The following is a 13,148-nucleotide window of genomic DNA, read 5'->3' on the forward strand; positions in this document are numbered from 1 at the left end:
TAACAAGCAACAGTAAAAGCCTCAAGTTGTTGGGGAGGTTTAGACTGGATATTAGGTAAGATTTCTTTCATGGAAAGGGTGATCAGGCATTGGAAGAGACTGCCCAGGGAAGAGGCTGAGTCACTATCCCTGGAAGTATTTAGAAGACATTTAGGTGTGGCACTTAGGGACATAGTTTAATGCTGGACTTGACTGTGTCAGGTTTATGGTTGGACTCGATGATCTTAAGGGTCTTTCCCAACCTAAATCATTTAATAACTCTAAAATGTTCGATGAAAATCACTAACCTTGGTACAGACAAATCACAATAAAAGTAGAGTTTCAACCTCTCTGGGGTGGCACTGTGTAAATAACATAGCAGCTTTAAAAATTATGAGATGCTGATGAAATCTTGAAAAAGATCAGATTCAACTAGCATTTTCTGTTGTACATGAAAATCATTTAGGCTAGTAAAAGAGATGACAATTAAAGGAATGGCACTGGTTTGAGGAGTATTGGTTACTTTTTGTATAGGGAGATAAAAAGATTGATTTGAAATGCCAGTGCAAAGGTAGGAAGAACATTGTGCCTATAGAAGGAAATGTCCATTTTCTCAGAAAAGTGCAGAATAAAAGGAGGAAGTAGGATTTTCCCCCTCCACCCTGGAGACTTTTGTTGTGGGGTGTAGGGGTTTTTTGTTTCTTGGGTTTTTTTTTTTTTTGGTTGGTTGGTTGGCCTAATCAGATCTATTCATTATTGATAAGAAACTTGTGAATCATTGAAAAAGAAATCTGAGTGACAACTGAATCAAAATCCCAAAGGTCTTTAAAAGGAACAGATTACATTATACTAAACAACCCATTTAAAACTATTTCAGTAAAGACTAGAGAAAACAAAAAAAAAAAAAACCCAAAATAAATAAACGTGCCAAACAATGTCAGCAAAACAGCAGCTGACATTGTTTGAGCAGATATAACAGAAAATGTTAAAATACCAGCAGTTGTAGTGACAAGCCCAACTAGTTCACAAAGATGTACCTACAAGGCAGGAAAGATGGAATAACTGGGAGTAAGGTCCTTGTAAGCAGGACGAAGGGGAAATGTGCAATTCTGAGAATACCTAATAAATCAGGCACAGAAGTTTCATATTCTAACATATAGAGTAGACAGAACACCGTCAAGGAAAGTGAAAGCAGAAATAGAAATAACTGAAACAACATTATTATATACATGGAACAAGCTTGAAATGTCAAAGAGTAAAATGCCACACTGGGGGAGAAATTCCAGAACTGAGTATCTGAGCAGCTTCGATTCAGAGAAAAGACAGAGCAGTGAGATAAGGGCATGGGGGTACACCCAGGCAACCAGTGAGTTTCCATCAGAATCTCAGGGGGAGCACATGTGTTTTGCCTTAACAAGGTGTATGTAACTACCGAAAATCAGCTTCCTTAACAAACCTGACCCAGATCTGAGCGAGCCCGTTGCATCACGCCGAGTTGTATTCGCAGGAAAGAGATGTCTCCCAGAGACAAAAGAATATTTATAGAAGGCCTTGGAGATCACTGTAACTTGCAGATTTTTTACAATACTAAAGGCTTGTTCTTCTCGTGCGTTTGGTAGACAGTGCCTCACAAAACTCTTTCATGGCGTGCTCTGCAGCTGTGACATTTCTGCACAGACACAAGGACCTGACTAGATATTGCCAGGCGTAGTTTCTACCTCCTGCTTGCTCCTACTCTGCCTGCTTTTGCATAGAGGAGCAATTCTGGCAGAAATCCTGTGGCTAAACCGACACGCTCCCCAGCCCATCATTCTCCCATCATCAGGTATATCAGCTTCTGCATTTTTATGAGTTTATAGCATACCAGACCCACATTTTCTGCCTCCTTTGTGCTATATTTGACTCAAACTCAGTTACAACTACATCTCAGTGCGCAAGAATATTCCAGAAATTCATTCTTCAGTGATTAAAATCTTGTAGCATCTGTTTTAAATTTGCTCGGACTAATTTATCACCATTTATTTCTGCTCAAATGCTACTGTTAAAGCACCAGCATTCTGGTTTTATGATTTCTTTTTGTGAAGAGCTTGAAATTTAGTTTTGGCTGAATTTTTCTCATGGCAGAGATTCAGAGATTGTTCATGGATATCCCATAATAGATAATGTAAATATCTGTAACATTTAGTGTAGATCTGTGCCTGGAATGGTTCTGTTTATGCTATTTCATGTCTATTTACCTACTTACCAACAGGTAGAAGAAATGTACTGTTTACATTAGATAGAAAGCTTTTAAGTATGGCTTATTGCGCTAAACTTCATATATAGCTAATGACAGCACATAAATCTTGAATGTTCTCTGTCAGCAGCTACTCTTCAAATCCCTCACACACATTATTCAACAATTTGAATGTACTAGGAAACTAATTTGATGCACTTCAAAAATAATTTTAAGGTACACATGTACAAAATAGTCTTGGCACGGACCCTGGGAAGCAAGGCAGTGAAAAGTTTGGGCGAACAACCCACTTGTACCTTCCACACCTCTCCCAAAGGCATGTGCATTGTGAAAGTCACCTCCTGAATCAGCAGCTCAGCATTTGCCTGGGGACCCCCCCTTACCTGGGACACCAGCACACTCCACCCACATGGCACAGCACCAAACAGCCTCTCAGCCAGGCACAGACAGTTCTTTAGTCCTACTCCCCTTTTTGTCGGCTTTCCTTAGAAATGTGCTGGCACTGCTGCGCTCTTCCCTCCCTGACATGAGGTATGATTAATGGCAGTTCTTAAAAACTACAAATTCCTTTTTTGTCAGCATGGCCAACAACTGGAGTTTCACATGCTAGCAGCTTCATCAGTCTTCAAGCAGGAAACAAATCATGACACATTCCCCACAGGTCAGAATAAATATTCCACTGTGGTACTTCTTTATCATTACTGAAAGAGAAATGTACCTAAGGAGAAAGCACCCAAGATTCATTCTGAAAAATCCTTCCAAAATTCCCTTTAGTCTGCCTCTGCTCGGTGTTCATGGACACAGATTGTCGGAAGGAAAGAAATATGTGCCTACACTGAGCCCCTTTTTAGGAAAAAAAAAAAAGAAACTAGTTGAAAAACTGAGACTAAACAAAAGATTCATAATCTAAAATGCAGTTTTATTGAATACTCATTTTGGTCAGGATGCATAGGGGTTGAATTCAACTCTCTTGTTTACAATTGCCCATAATTACCTTCTGACAAAAATTCCCCATGCCTGGTTTATCCGGTTGCTGAATTTTCTTCTGTTAAGTTTAAGCAAAACAAATTTCAGCCATTCTCATCAGGAAAGCAGGGGGAACTCCCATTGTGTTACAATCTTATCTCCAAACCGTTTCCAATTTGAACAATGAATTGAAAAAGAAAAGTCCTGACTAAATTAGGTAAGGAGACTTTTAAAATATCTTTCTGGGACATTCCTGCCACAGTCAGGGAGGAATCAAGTTGTCTTTCCTGCCTGAGAAGAGCCAGTCCATGGCTATCAGACTCTCTGACCTGATTTGCACCAGGTTCTTCTGAGCTATTTGTTCATGGACTATCAACCAGAGTCTTCCACTCTTTAGCTGAGAGAGTGGGCATTTTCATTCAAAACCATCTGGGGAAGAAGCTGTGGTCCACTTACCTATGGTTTTGTGCTAGAGTTAGCACCCACCATGAGAGTGTCGGGCTCCTCACTGTTGCTCCCACGGCACGGGGGTGTGCCCCAGAGCATGGCCCTGCTGAGCACAGCCCCAGCCAGCAGCGTGTGCCCAGAAGCAGTGGCAGAGGACCCCACAGCACACAGCACTGCTCTCTTCCCAGGGGCACAGCACAATTGCTCAGCCACGGCTCCTGCTTTGCAAATAGGTACTGGGAGCCCTGGTTTGGCCAGCTATTAACCCAGGTTATGTGGCCTCCCTTCTCACTGCGCTGTGCAAAGTTTTGATCAGTGTAATGAGGTACTGAATCCACCGCCCTGTAAATATCTGTATGTTGTGTATCAACGGGGTTGGCTTTATCAGTGTATCTTGCTGTCTTCCCAGCACAACTGTTTGATCTGACTCATTTCCCTAAAAACATGCTAACTGACATTAATTATAATCTTACCCCTCAGGTCTTTCTCAGCTAATCCCTTAACCACTTTTCCCTTATTTTACCATGACTGAATCAGGCTAACTAAGTTAAAATTAGCAGTATCATTCTCATTCTCTGAATATTGACACAATATTATCACTAAGACATGATTTTCTGGGTTTTTTTCATCATTCCCATATCTGTTAAAACTATCAAAGGTGTAGAAGTCAAGTTGGCCACTACTTTTATAACTCATAGCAGCAAATAAACTGGGCCTGCAGATTTATTGATGTTACCATCTGTTACTTAACAAGCCAATAATTAGTGGGTCAGAAAGCTGTTCATTTGATATATGTGTATTACACTGATTTCACCCAAATGTAGTAAGGAAATTCTTATTTTGTCTTTTTTGCGCTATTAAAAGCAATTTTACCATCTTTATCTAGCTTTGATCAAACATTTCTGGGGCTTGAGGGTGGATTTTGTTGGGGTTTTTTTATGTTTATGCTCTTAACTTTTTAGTCCCTTTTGACTTTCCAGTCAGAGACCTTCTTCTTTGGCAGCTTTATCTTCCCATATCAATTTCCCAAGATTTGTGGCTCCTCATTTGACATTCTTCCGGCCTGTAGCCAATTGTTTCTTATTTGTTAAAAATTGCTTCATTATTTCTAATCATGGCTTTCCCTCAACAACTCAAAAGAGTACCAATGTTCTTTTCTTTGACAGTGACTTTTGGACTGCTAATAAATGCTCCTCAAGAGCCATCATCTTCCATGTACATTGTTCTGCCCAGATATATTACCCAAACAGATTCTCCTTATGACTTTCCTGAGATTTCATAAATTAAAGCTTTTGAAGCTGTGTTTGAGGCTCTCATGTGATTGGCCATGCTAAATATAATCAGGCCTTGAACACTGGTCTCTTGGTAACCACCAGCTTCCAATTCAGCAACTTTCATCTTTATTCCTTGTAGTGAAGTCCAAAATATTTATCCTATGATGGTAAGGCGTTTTAGTTATGTAAGTGACATTTTACCAACTTTTTGGAAAAAGTGGTTAGGTCACCATCCCTTTGAATGCAGAAGACAAGATTAGATCTCTTTTAAAAAGACATTCTTTGATCTAGTTCTGGAAAAACTTTATCCAGCCTCTGCACGGGGAGGGTCAGCCTAGGTGAAGAGGGAGGTCCCTTCTGTCCAGAGAGTCTGAAATTCTTTGAACAAAAATTAATCTCTATTGATGTTTAACTGGTAACTGCAAACCTTTCCGTTTTTAATTTCCCCATTACAGTGCAGATTTGAATTCTGCCCATTACAGAAACTTGGTTAGGTGTAACTCATCAATGTAATTGCAGGTTTTCTAACCCCTCTAAGGGGTCAGCTCTTTTCATGTTTCTCTTATTCTCTCCTTCCACCCTGCTGCTTCATTGTATTTTCCAGTGTTAGTTAGCACACTGGTCTACAGACATTTAGGAATCTTCACTTCTGATTCATCTCTTGCTGCAGCTGCACAGCAATAACATGAGAGGCAAAAACACAAGTTAGAACATGAAAATCTTCAATTGTAGATCACCTTTTTGGTTTGATTTGGGTTTCTTTTTTTACCTTGAGAGTGGTCAGATACTGGAAGAGGTTTCCCAGAGAGGTTAAAGGATCTTCTTCCCAAGAGGTGCTCAAGACTCTACTAGAAATGGTCCAGAGCAACCTGATGTAATTATACTTTGAGCAGGGAGGTTTCCCAGATGACCCCCAGAGATCCCTTCCAAGCTAAATAATTCATGGCTCTATGAGCTATAGACCTAAAACAAGGTAATTGTATCTTCACTGTACAGTCCTACCTCTGAAACTCTTTTTTTCCTCTCTATCTGTCTTAATCACATCATAACCAGAGGTGTTAACATTCACATCATTAACCTCTCAGCAGGTCAATGTAATTGGTAATGTCAGTGAAATTAAAATGTCTTTTTATTAAGGCTGTACCATTTCTTCAGGTCTTTTCCTCACCAGACTGGAACCCAGCCTTTATGCTTCATAAAAACAAAACCCTTGATAATATTTCAAGTGTTAGTATGCCAGCGTAGTGAGGTACTCCAATGCTCCTCCCAACTTTTTGTAGGATATAAATAGTATGTAACAGAAATAATGCATTGAAGGAGGTGTTTGAATGGTACTACCCAAAAGCAGACACATCTGCCTCAATTAAAGAGGTTTTGATGATGCCATTCTTGCACAATTCTGGTTTTGGTACATTGCTTCCTTCAGGCCTACATGAATGAATGCACTGGGCAAGGCAGGTGGAGCGTTATAATACATGCAGGAATTTCTGAGTTTTGAAAAGCCTGCCTTTGCAATAAAAATGTAAATCTAGAATGTATAAAAAAAATCTTTGTCAATTATACAATAATTTTTTGGCATATTCTGCTGGACTAAATATTTACAGCATTGCTAATGAACTCCACAGCTTTTCACTTCTGTTTGACAGATCTGTGATGAGGTACCAGAAGCACATTAAATCACCTTGAAGAATATTTCAAGATCCATTGGCTGTTATACATAACGCAAATTCAAGGTGAAGTACTTAGAATTCCAGAAGTTACAGCAGTTAAAAAAGTAGAGGCCTAATGATGGCAGATGACAAAATACAGTGGGAACTTCACTGTAGACCAAATAGATTTTTGGGAGCCCACAGTTGCACAAGCAGTCCATCAAACCTTCTGAAGTTATATTTAATTAGAAATAGCTAGGGTTTTCTATATTTATTCATACCCTGTTAATATAGTACTCACTGACACACAGGTATATGTAGGCATCTAGTATGAGTCCCAAAACCTAAGGTAAGCAAGTGTCTTACACAGAAGTGTATAATGTGCTGGGAAGAGCACAGATACATCAAGAGATAGGGATAAATATTTACCAGCAGAATTACTGTAGCTTTTATAACCTTACTACATTTCTGAAAGGGAAAAACCCTATGCCTGAGAGCCTTTTACAAGGGTGATTACCCATTAATAAACTAAGAAGCCTAAACCCAGTATTACCCATTAGGCTAAATAAAATAAAGCAGGATAGATCTCAAATTAAATTACAACTGCAATAAAGTGAATTAATATACTTTTAAGATACAGTATGAAGTCAACAATTGCACTTTATATGAGCACAAGTGGGATTCAGATTGTGAAATTACCTGTCTGAGACTTAAGAACGCATGATAATGGCAGTATAACAAACATAACCTCCTTCCAGCCTCTTTGAGGCAGCTACTCGGCTTATCAGAATTGTTGTTTATTGAGCAACTTCTGCAATTTTCCATTATTTAACCTAATTGCCCTTGTTTCCTTCAAAATGGCTTAAAACCCTCTCTTCCCCATTTTGGCAAGCAAATACATGACAAACACAGTTTCCAGCCTTTGCAATGCAATATGATTTAAGACAGCAATTTCTACATATTTGGATGTGTACAAGTTGTCATGCAGACACACTTAATCACAGTTTGTAAAGGTTACAAATATTACTCACCCATAGGGAAACCATCTATAGGCAAGTTTGCAGAGCCTTGAGCTGACATCTGCTTTGGACTAGCCCCAGGACAGCAGTTATCTGCATTTGTTGGTCCAAGAGGAAACTTCCTGTGTTTCTTCACCTCATGGATGGGATCCTCCTTTCTCTTCAACTGCTCAGATGTACTGAGGGCTGTCACATCATGCATCTCTGAAAAATGCTGTTTTCTCTCCTTTTTTCTGCCCTCTTTAACTTCCAGGGATTATCTTCAATTTAGCCCCATGTCAAACCCTGTAAATTGAACTCTTCTGCTAGCAGTTTGCATCTTGTCAACCTCTTTTAAAGCCATGATAGAAGGGTCTCAAAATAGGAAGGTTTCAGGATAAGGAGATTAGTGCACAGCTCTTTTATCAAATCCCACATAGGATAAGAGGTGAATTGATGATGCTGTCAGTTTCTCTCACTTCCTCTGGCTGTTTAGTTTCATTGATGATCTAATTCACCGATATTTTCTCTGACTTCATTGATACTCCCATTGCACCTGCCAATATTTTGAACTCTCTCAATGATTTTTCAATCATTTTTGGTCCTATGAGCAGCAAAGGGTCAGGAGAATTATTTTATTGTCATTATTATCCACCCTAGCCAAAGGAAGGTCACCCCAGCAAAAGAATTTTTTTCAGGTACACTAATAAGAAATTTAGTTAAGCAAGTAAAACCAATGTTAGCAGAGCATTAGATGGGAGAGTATGGAAAGACAGCTTTAAAAATATAACTTTGTCCAAAGGAGTTTATTATTTTACTGCTGTCTCCAAGCAATGGCTTCAAAGAAACCAGTCACTCTCGGTATTTATTTTTAAAAAATGCACAAAAGTGATTGAGAGATTATAAGTTGTCAACTTATAGATTATTTTCATTTTTCAGCAATGAGTTTAATTTATTTTAAGGTATATATCAAAACTCTCAAAAACATTTAAAAGAAAAATCTTGTATTTCTCCTTTGATAATATTTCCACACAGTGGACTTGCACTGCAGAAGAGGTAGCAGTAATTTTCTTTCCTTTTCAACCAGTTTTTGTTTTTATTTTTTATTGGGAGGACTGCCAGATTGTCTTATGCTTGGAGAGGACTTGAATTGAAAAGGATATTCTCTCTGCTGTGGTCTCAAATGTCATAATTCTTCCAGCTGGCATAATATATAAGAAGAGTGAATAAGTATAGAGGATGCATGGGACAAGAGCACTTAAATACGTCAGCATATATACAGGGTTAAGTATTTGTAAACTCATTCCCTGTATTTAAATTTCATGAATTTTATTCCCTTGCATGTTAGCATCACTTCCACATCAAAGAATCACATTTTGTTTAAACAAGTTGCAAAACCAGATGCCATGAGAATGAAATCCTCTCCAAATGCACTGGGTGCTTTAATCTCCATCTCTCAAAATGCAGGCATTATATGTCAAATAAACTTTGCTCCCAGTTTAACTGGAACATCCTGTAAGAGCCAGTCCATTAAATAAACTTAAAGACTGAAGTTTAAATGTAGTACCCCTGCTTCATACTAGCAACTCCTTCATTTTCTGAATCAAAACAAAGCAGGGTGTGCCTGAGAGTTCTCATTCCTGGACAACTGTAGGACTTGCCAAAATAGGCCCTGGGACCAGCAGAATTTTAAATCTCAGACTTTTCTGAAGGGAGAGGGTTTTCCTAGGCACTGCTGGCCATGGTTCCTAGGAACTGTAATAAGTACCTTCTTCCTAAATATTTGCTTTAATCTCCAGAAGTTTTTTCCATGCTATGGGTGGGATGTAATTTTCAGTAGACATTGGTAATCACCAGTGATCAAAGACATAACAAAAAGCAATGCAGGAGCTGCCCCTGGCCATGAAAGAAGACAAGAAGTCTGTCCAGTTAGGACAAATCCACTGAAATCTCTCAGTACTTAGGATGGTTCCTGGGCTGGATTTAAGGCATCCAAACACAGACTGACAAAGATAAAAGCCCCTTTTGAGCTGTTATTTAGCCTAAATTCTTTAGGCCTCCAGAATTTCAGGTTTCCAGGTGACCAAACCTGAGATGCTTAGAGACAATTTACTAATTCAGGTCCTACAAAGAGCCAGTCTCAGCCTTTCCTCTGTGTCTTGGTTTGGATAAGACAGGTGCCTGCTAAAGAAGGCAGGAGCTTCCCCTGAAATGGAGAATGCAAACCCTCCCCACCCCTCCAAATTGCTATGAATTTTAAATTAAGGGGCTCTCAGGCAAAAAAAATACGGGAGCAGGAAATAACAGTTCTTTAATAGGGAAGGGGGGGAAAAACCATAAAATGATAAAATAAAAACAATGCAGTACACTAAAATGACAGAGTCAGAACTCAACCTGACACCCTGTTGGTCAGGGTGCTGGCAGCAGTCCAGTTGGAAAAGTGGCTGCAGTCCTCCTGAGGTGTCAGGTGTGGTTCTGTTGGAGCAGGGGGTCCTGTAGAAAAAGGGTGATTCTTCCTCCGCAGATCCGTGGAAGAAGAAGCAGCTGCTGTTCCTCTGGTGAATCCAGTGGAGAAGCTGTGCTGGTGTGTCAGAATCTCCTGATTATATCTGGATAGCAATGCTCGGCTCCTCCCTCTGGGCGGAGCATCTCACAATGGGATGTTACAGTTCTTATCAGCCATGCAGTGACATTCAATAGCCTCTTATCACGGGATGCCCCCTGCTGAGGGAGGAGTGATTGTGATCTCGCAGGGAGAGAGATAAGGGGAAATTGCCCACTTAACACCTAGACAACTGCCATACAGATGGTAATAGAATACATCCTGCCTTGCAATCCAGAACACTCTGGTTGTCTTGTTTGATGGACTTGACATAGTTGGTTGTCTCAGAACATATTTATCGAATGAGTCTCTGCACAAAATTGGATTGCAGGTGCTTATTCCTATGGAAATATGGTAAGAGGAACGATGTCTCTCTCTGCCAATTGGACTGGGACTGTTTTTACACTTGCTTAGTGGTTAGAGTTCTCATTCAAAGGCAAGGAGGGTGCAGGCCAATTCCCAGTCCTGCCTGTCAAATGCTGGTATGCTTCCAACTCTCACATTATGGAATAGCACTGTAGACAGCTATTCCTTGGTAGATGGCAATCCTCAACCTCTCCTGAACTTATGAATTAGAAAGGGGGAATATTGCTTTAGCTGCATGATGCAAGCAGTCTCAAAGAAGAGGTCATTCCTGGTCTTTTCACAGCCCCAACCACTGCCTGTGCATTTGGCATAATAAGTCCTGGGGGCAGCAACATGAATCCAGAGCTCCCACATCCGACCTGAAGCACTACTAAATGGAGGTCATTATGCTCCTTTTCTGACCAAGAGATTTTGTAACTCTTCTGTGTAAAGTGGAGCTGGTTCAGAAGGGATTTGGTCCTACAACAGGACTGCCTTTAGCCTGGTATACAAAGTAGTCCTGCAGTGTGAAAAAGTAAGTCAGAATCTTCTGATGAACCTGAAAAGGGATTTGTTTGTGTCCTTATGACACAGTGGTGCACCTTTCTTTTTAGAGGAGGTGATGAAGGTGCCTATGAGCAGAACAAGATTTTAGACTGGGAATCCTGAGGGAAATCAGGTACCTATTAGCATAGAATGAGAAAGCCATATCCTGGAAAGTGGTAAGATTGAAGACATATTTTTGGAGGCTTCTCCCATAGATTCATGTAGGTGACTCCCTCCTCAGTGTGCTAACTGCAAAAACTTCCGTTTGGAAGCATTGCTTTCTCCCCATGAACTGTGTTTAGCATTTCTTGTTTTCTGGATGTGGGCATTCAAAGCCTTACTTATAATAGCAGTATTGATGTGGCCAGGATAGTCTAAATGAAGTGAAATTGGTAGACAGATCATGTTTCCTATTAGAAAAGGAAAAAAAGGAAAAAGAAAGCAGGCTATCAGGCACTTTTAAAGATTAAAAAATTTTAAGCTCCTCCTGTTTTTTTCTGCCAATATTTGGATTAATAAAAGATATTTCTCTGTCAACAAAACTTGCCTTATCAATTCATGGTAAAAAAATGAATAACCGCATTCCCTAGATTTTGAGATTTGTCCAGTATATTTTGGTAATATTCCATGCCTTTCATTTCTTAGAGTGAGCTGTGACTGTGGGAGCAGAAACAAGACAGCTTGGTTTCTCAATCTTTTTTGTCTTGGTACCCTTACACCACTTAGCAGAGTTTTTGGCCTTGGTTTCCCAGAGGCTCTAGGGGAACTTTGCCAAAACAATTTCCTAATCCTATGTCCAGAGTCAAGATACCTTCGAACAATACCTTGGGTGCTTCCCTGTTGTTTGCTGTAACACAGCTTTGTATGGAATTCATTTTGCTTTTTAATCACTCAGGCATAATTTCTGCATCATCATTTAATATTATGGGGGTAATGAAGAATATCTTGCCATCCCTTATGCCTTTAACAGAAAACTCAGATCCTACATATGGCTAAAGGGGTTCTGTCACTGTAAAATGGGTGGTTCTCTTTGCCACTAATGCCATCACTGCAGTTTTGGGGTCCTCATGATTTCTCACCTGCCTTCCTGGTGGCTGCATCAGCCTTAGGCACTGGATCACACCGTTCCTCTGGAAGCTTTCTGGAGTTCCCAAGGAAGGCAGCACTTACTTTCAGGACACACCATTTCCTAGGGCACTAAGGCCTCTTCTTTCAGGATGTCCTTTACCTCCTTTCCAGTACAACCCAATACCAGCTTTCTAAAAAACCTCTCCACATCCTCACATGGTTCAGTACACCATCTGCTTGCCTTTGATCATTTTATCCCATGCCTTTCCCACTCTGATAAGCACCTGCAAAACATCTGCCTACCATAAGTAAACTCTTTCTAACATTAAATGGTTAGTAGTATCTGTGTGTACAAAAAAATAAGACTTCAGGCATCCTCACTGTGGCCCTGTGTCAGCTTGGGGTGTCTGCTGAGCATGTCTGGGCTGCTCACAGCATTCACACCTGCGCTGTGTGCACAGACTCATGTCCCCATGTATCCCCATATGCTTCAATCCATCTTCTGCACCTACAATCCTACCATAATGTAAGTGTATTGCAATATCACAAGCAGCTCCAGATTGCCAAACCTTTTTAAACTGCAGCCCTGATGCACAATTGTAAATTTCAGTGAGGCTTTGTGCACACCAGAGCATCTTGTCCTTGCTGCTACGTATCTCCAAGGGAAACCTTTTCAGAGCTGGAATCTAGGCTACAAGGAAACATCTTTCCAAATACCTGTCAGCTTTTAGGGTTGTGCTGTATTAGTCATACACACGTTTTGTGTGACCGAGTTTCAACAAAGAACATGTTTCCTCTCTCTGTATGTACCAGCTTGGAGATCTGTTTTCAATCCTTACTTTGTTATCTTTGTTATTTCTTCAATTTAGACTTCAAGGTCTTTCTTTTAGCAACAGACAAAGAAGTGGATGAAATTCTGAAGAAAACTCACTCTTAAGCCTGGGCTTTCAAGTTCAGTCTGTCTTTCTAAATAATTGCTTACCTTTTATTTATGACCTACCATGAAGTATGTTTTTCCCCTTAGAATATTAAAGTGTT

This window comes from Haemorhous mexicanus, chromosome 2 (genome assembly GCF_027477595.1).
Source record: "Haemorhous mexicanus isolate bHaeMex1 chromosome 2, bHaeMex1.pri, whole genome shotgun sequence".
Classification (NCBI taxonomy): Eukaryota; Metazoa; Chordata; class Aves; order Passeriformes; family Fringillidae; genus Haemorhous; species Haemorhous mexicanus.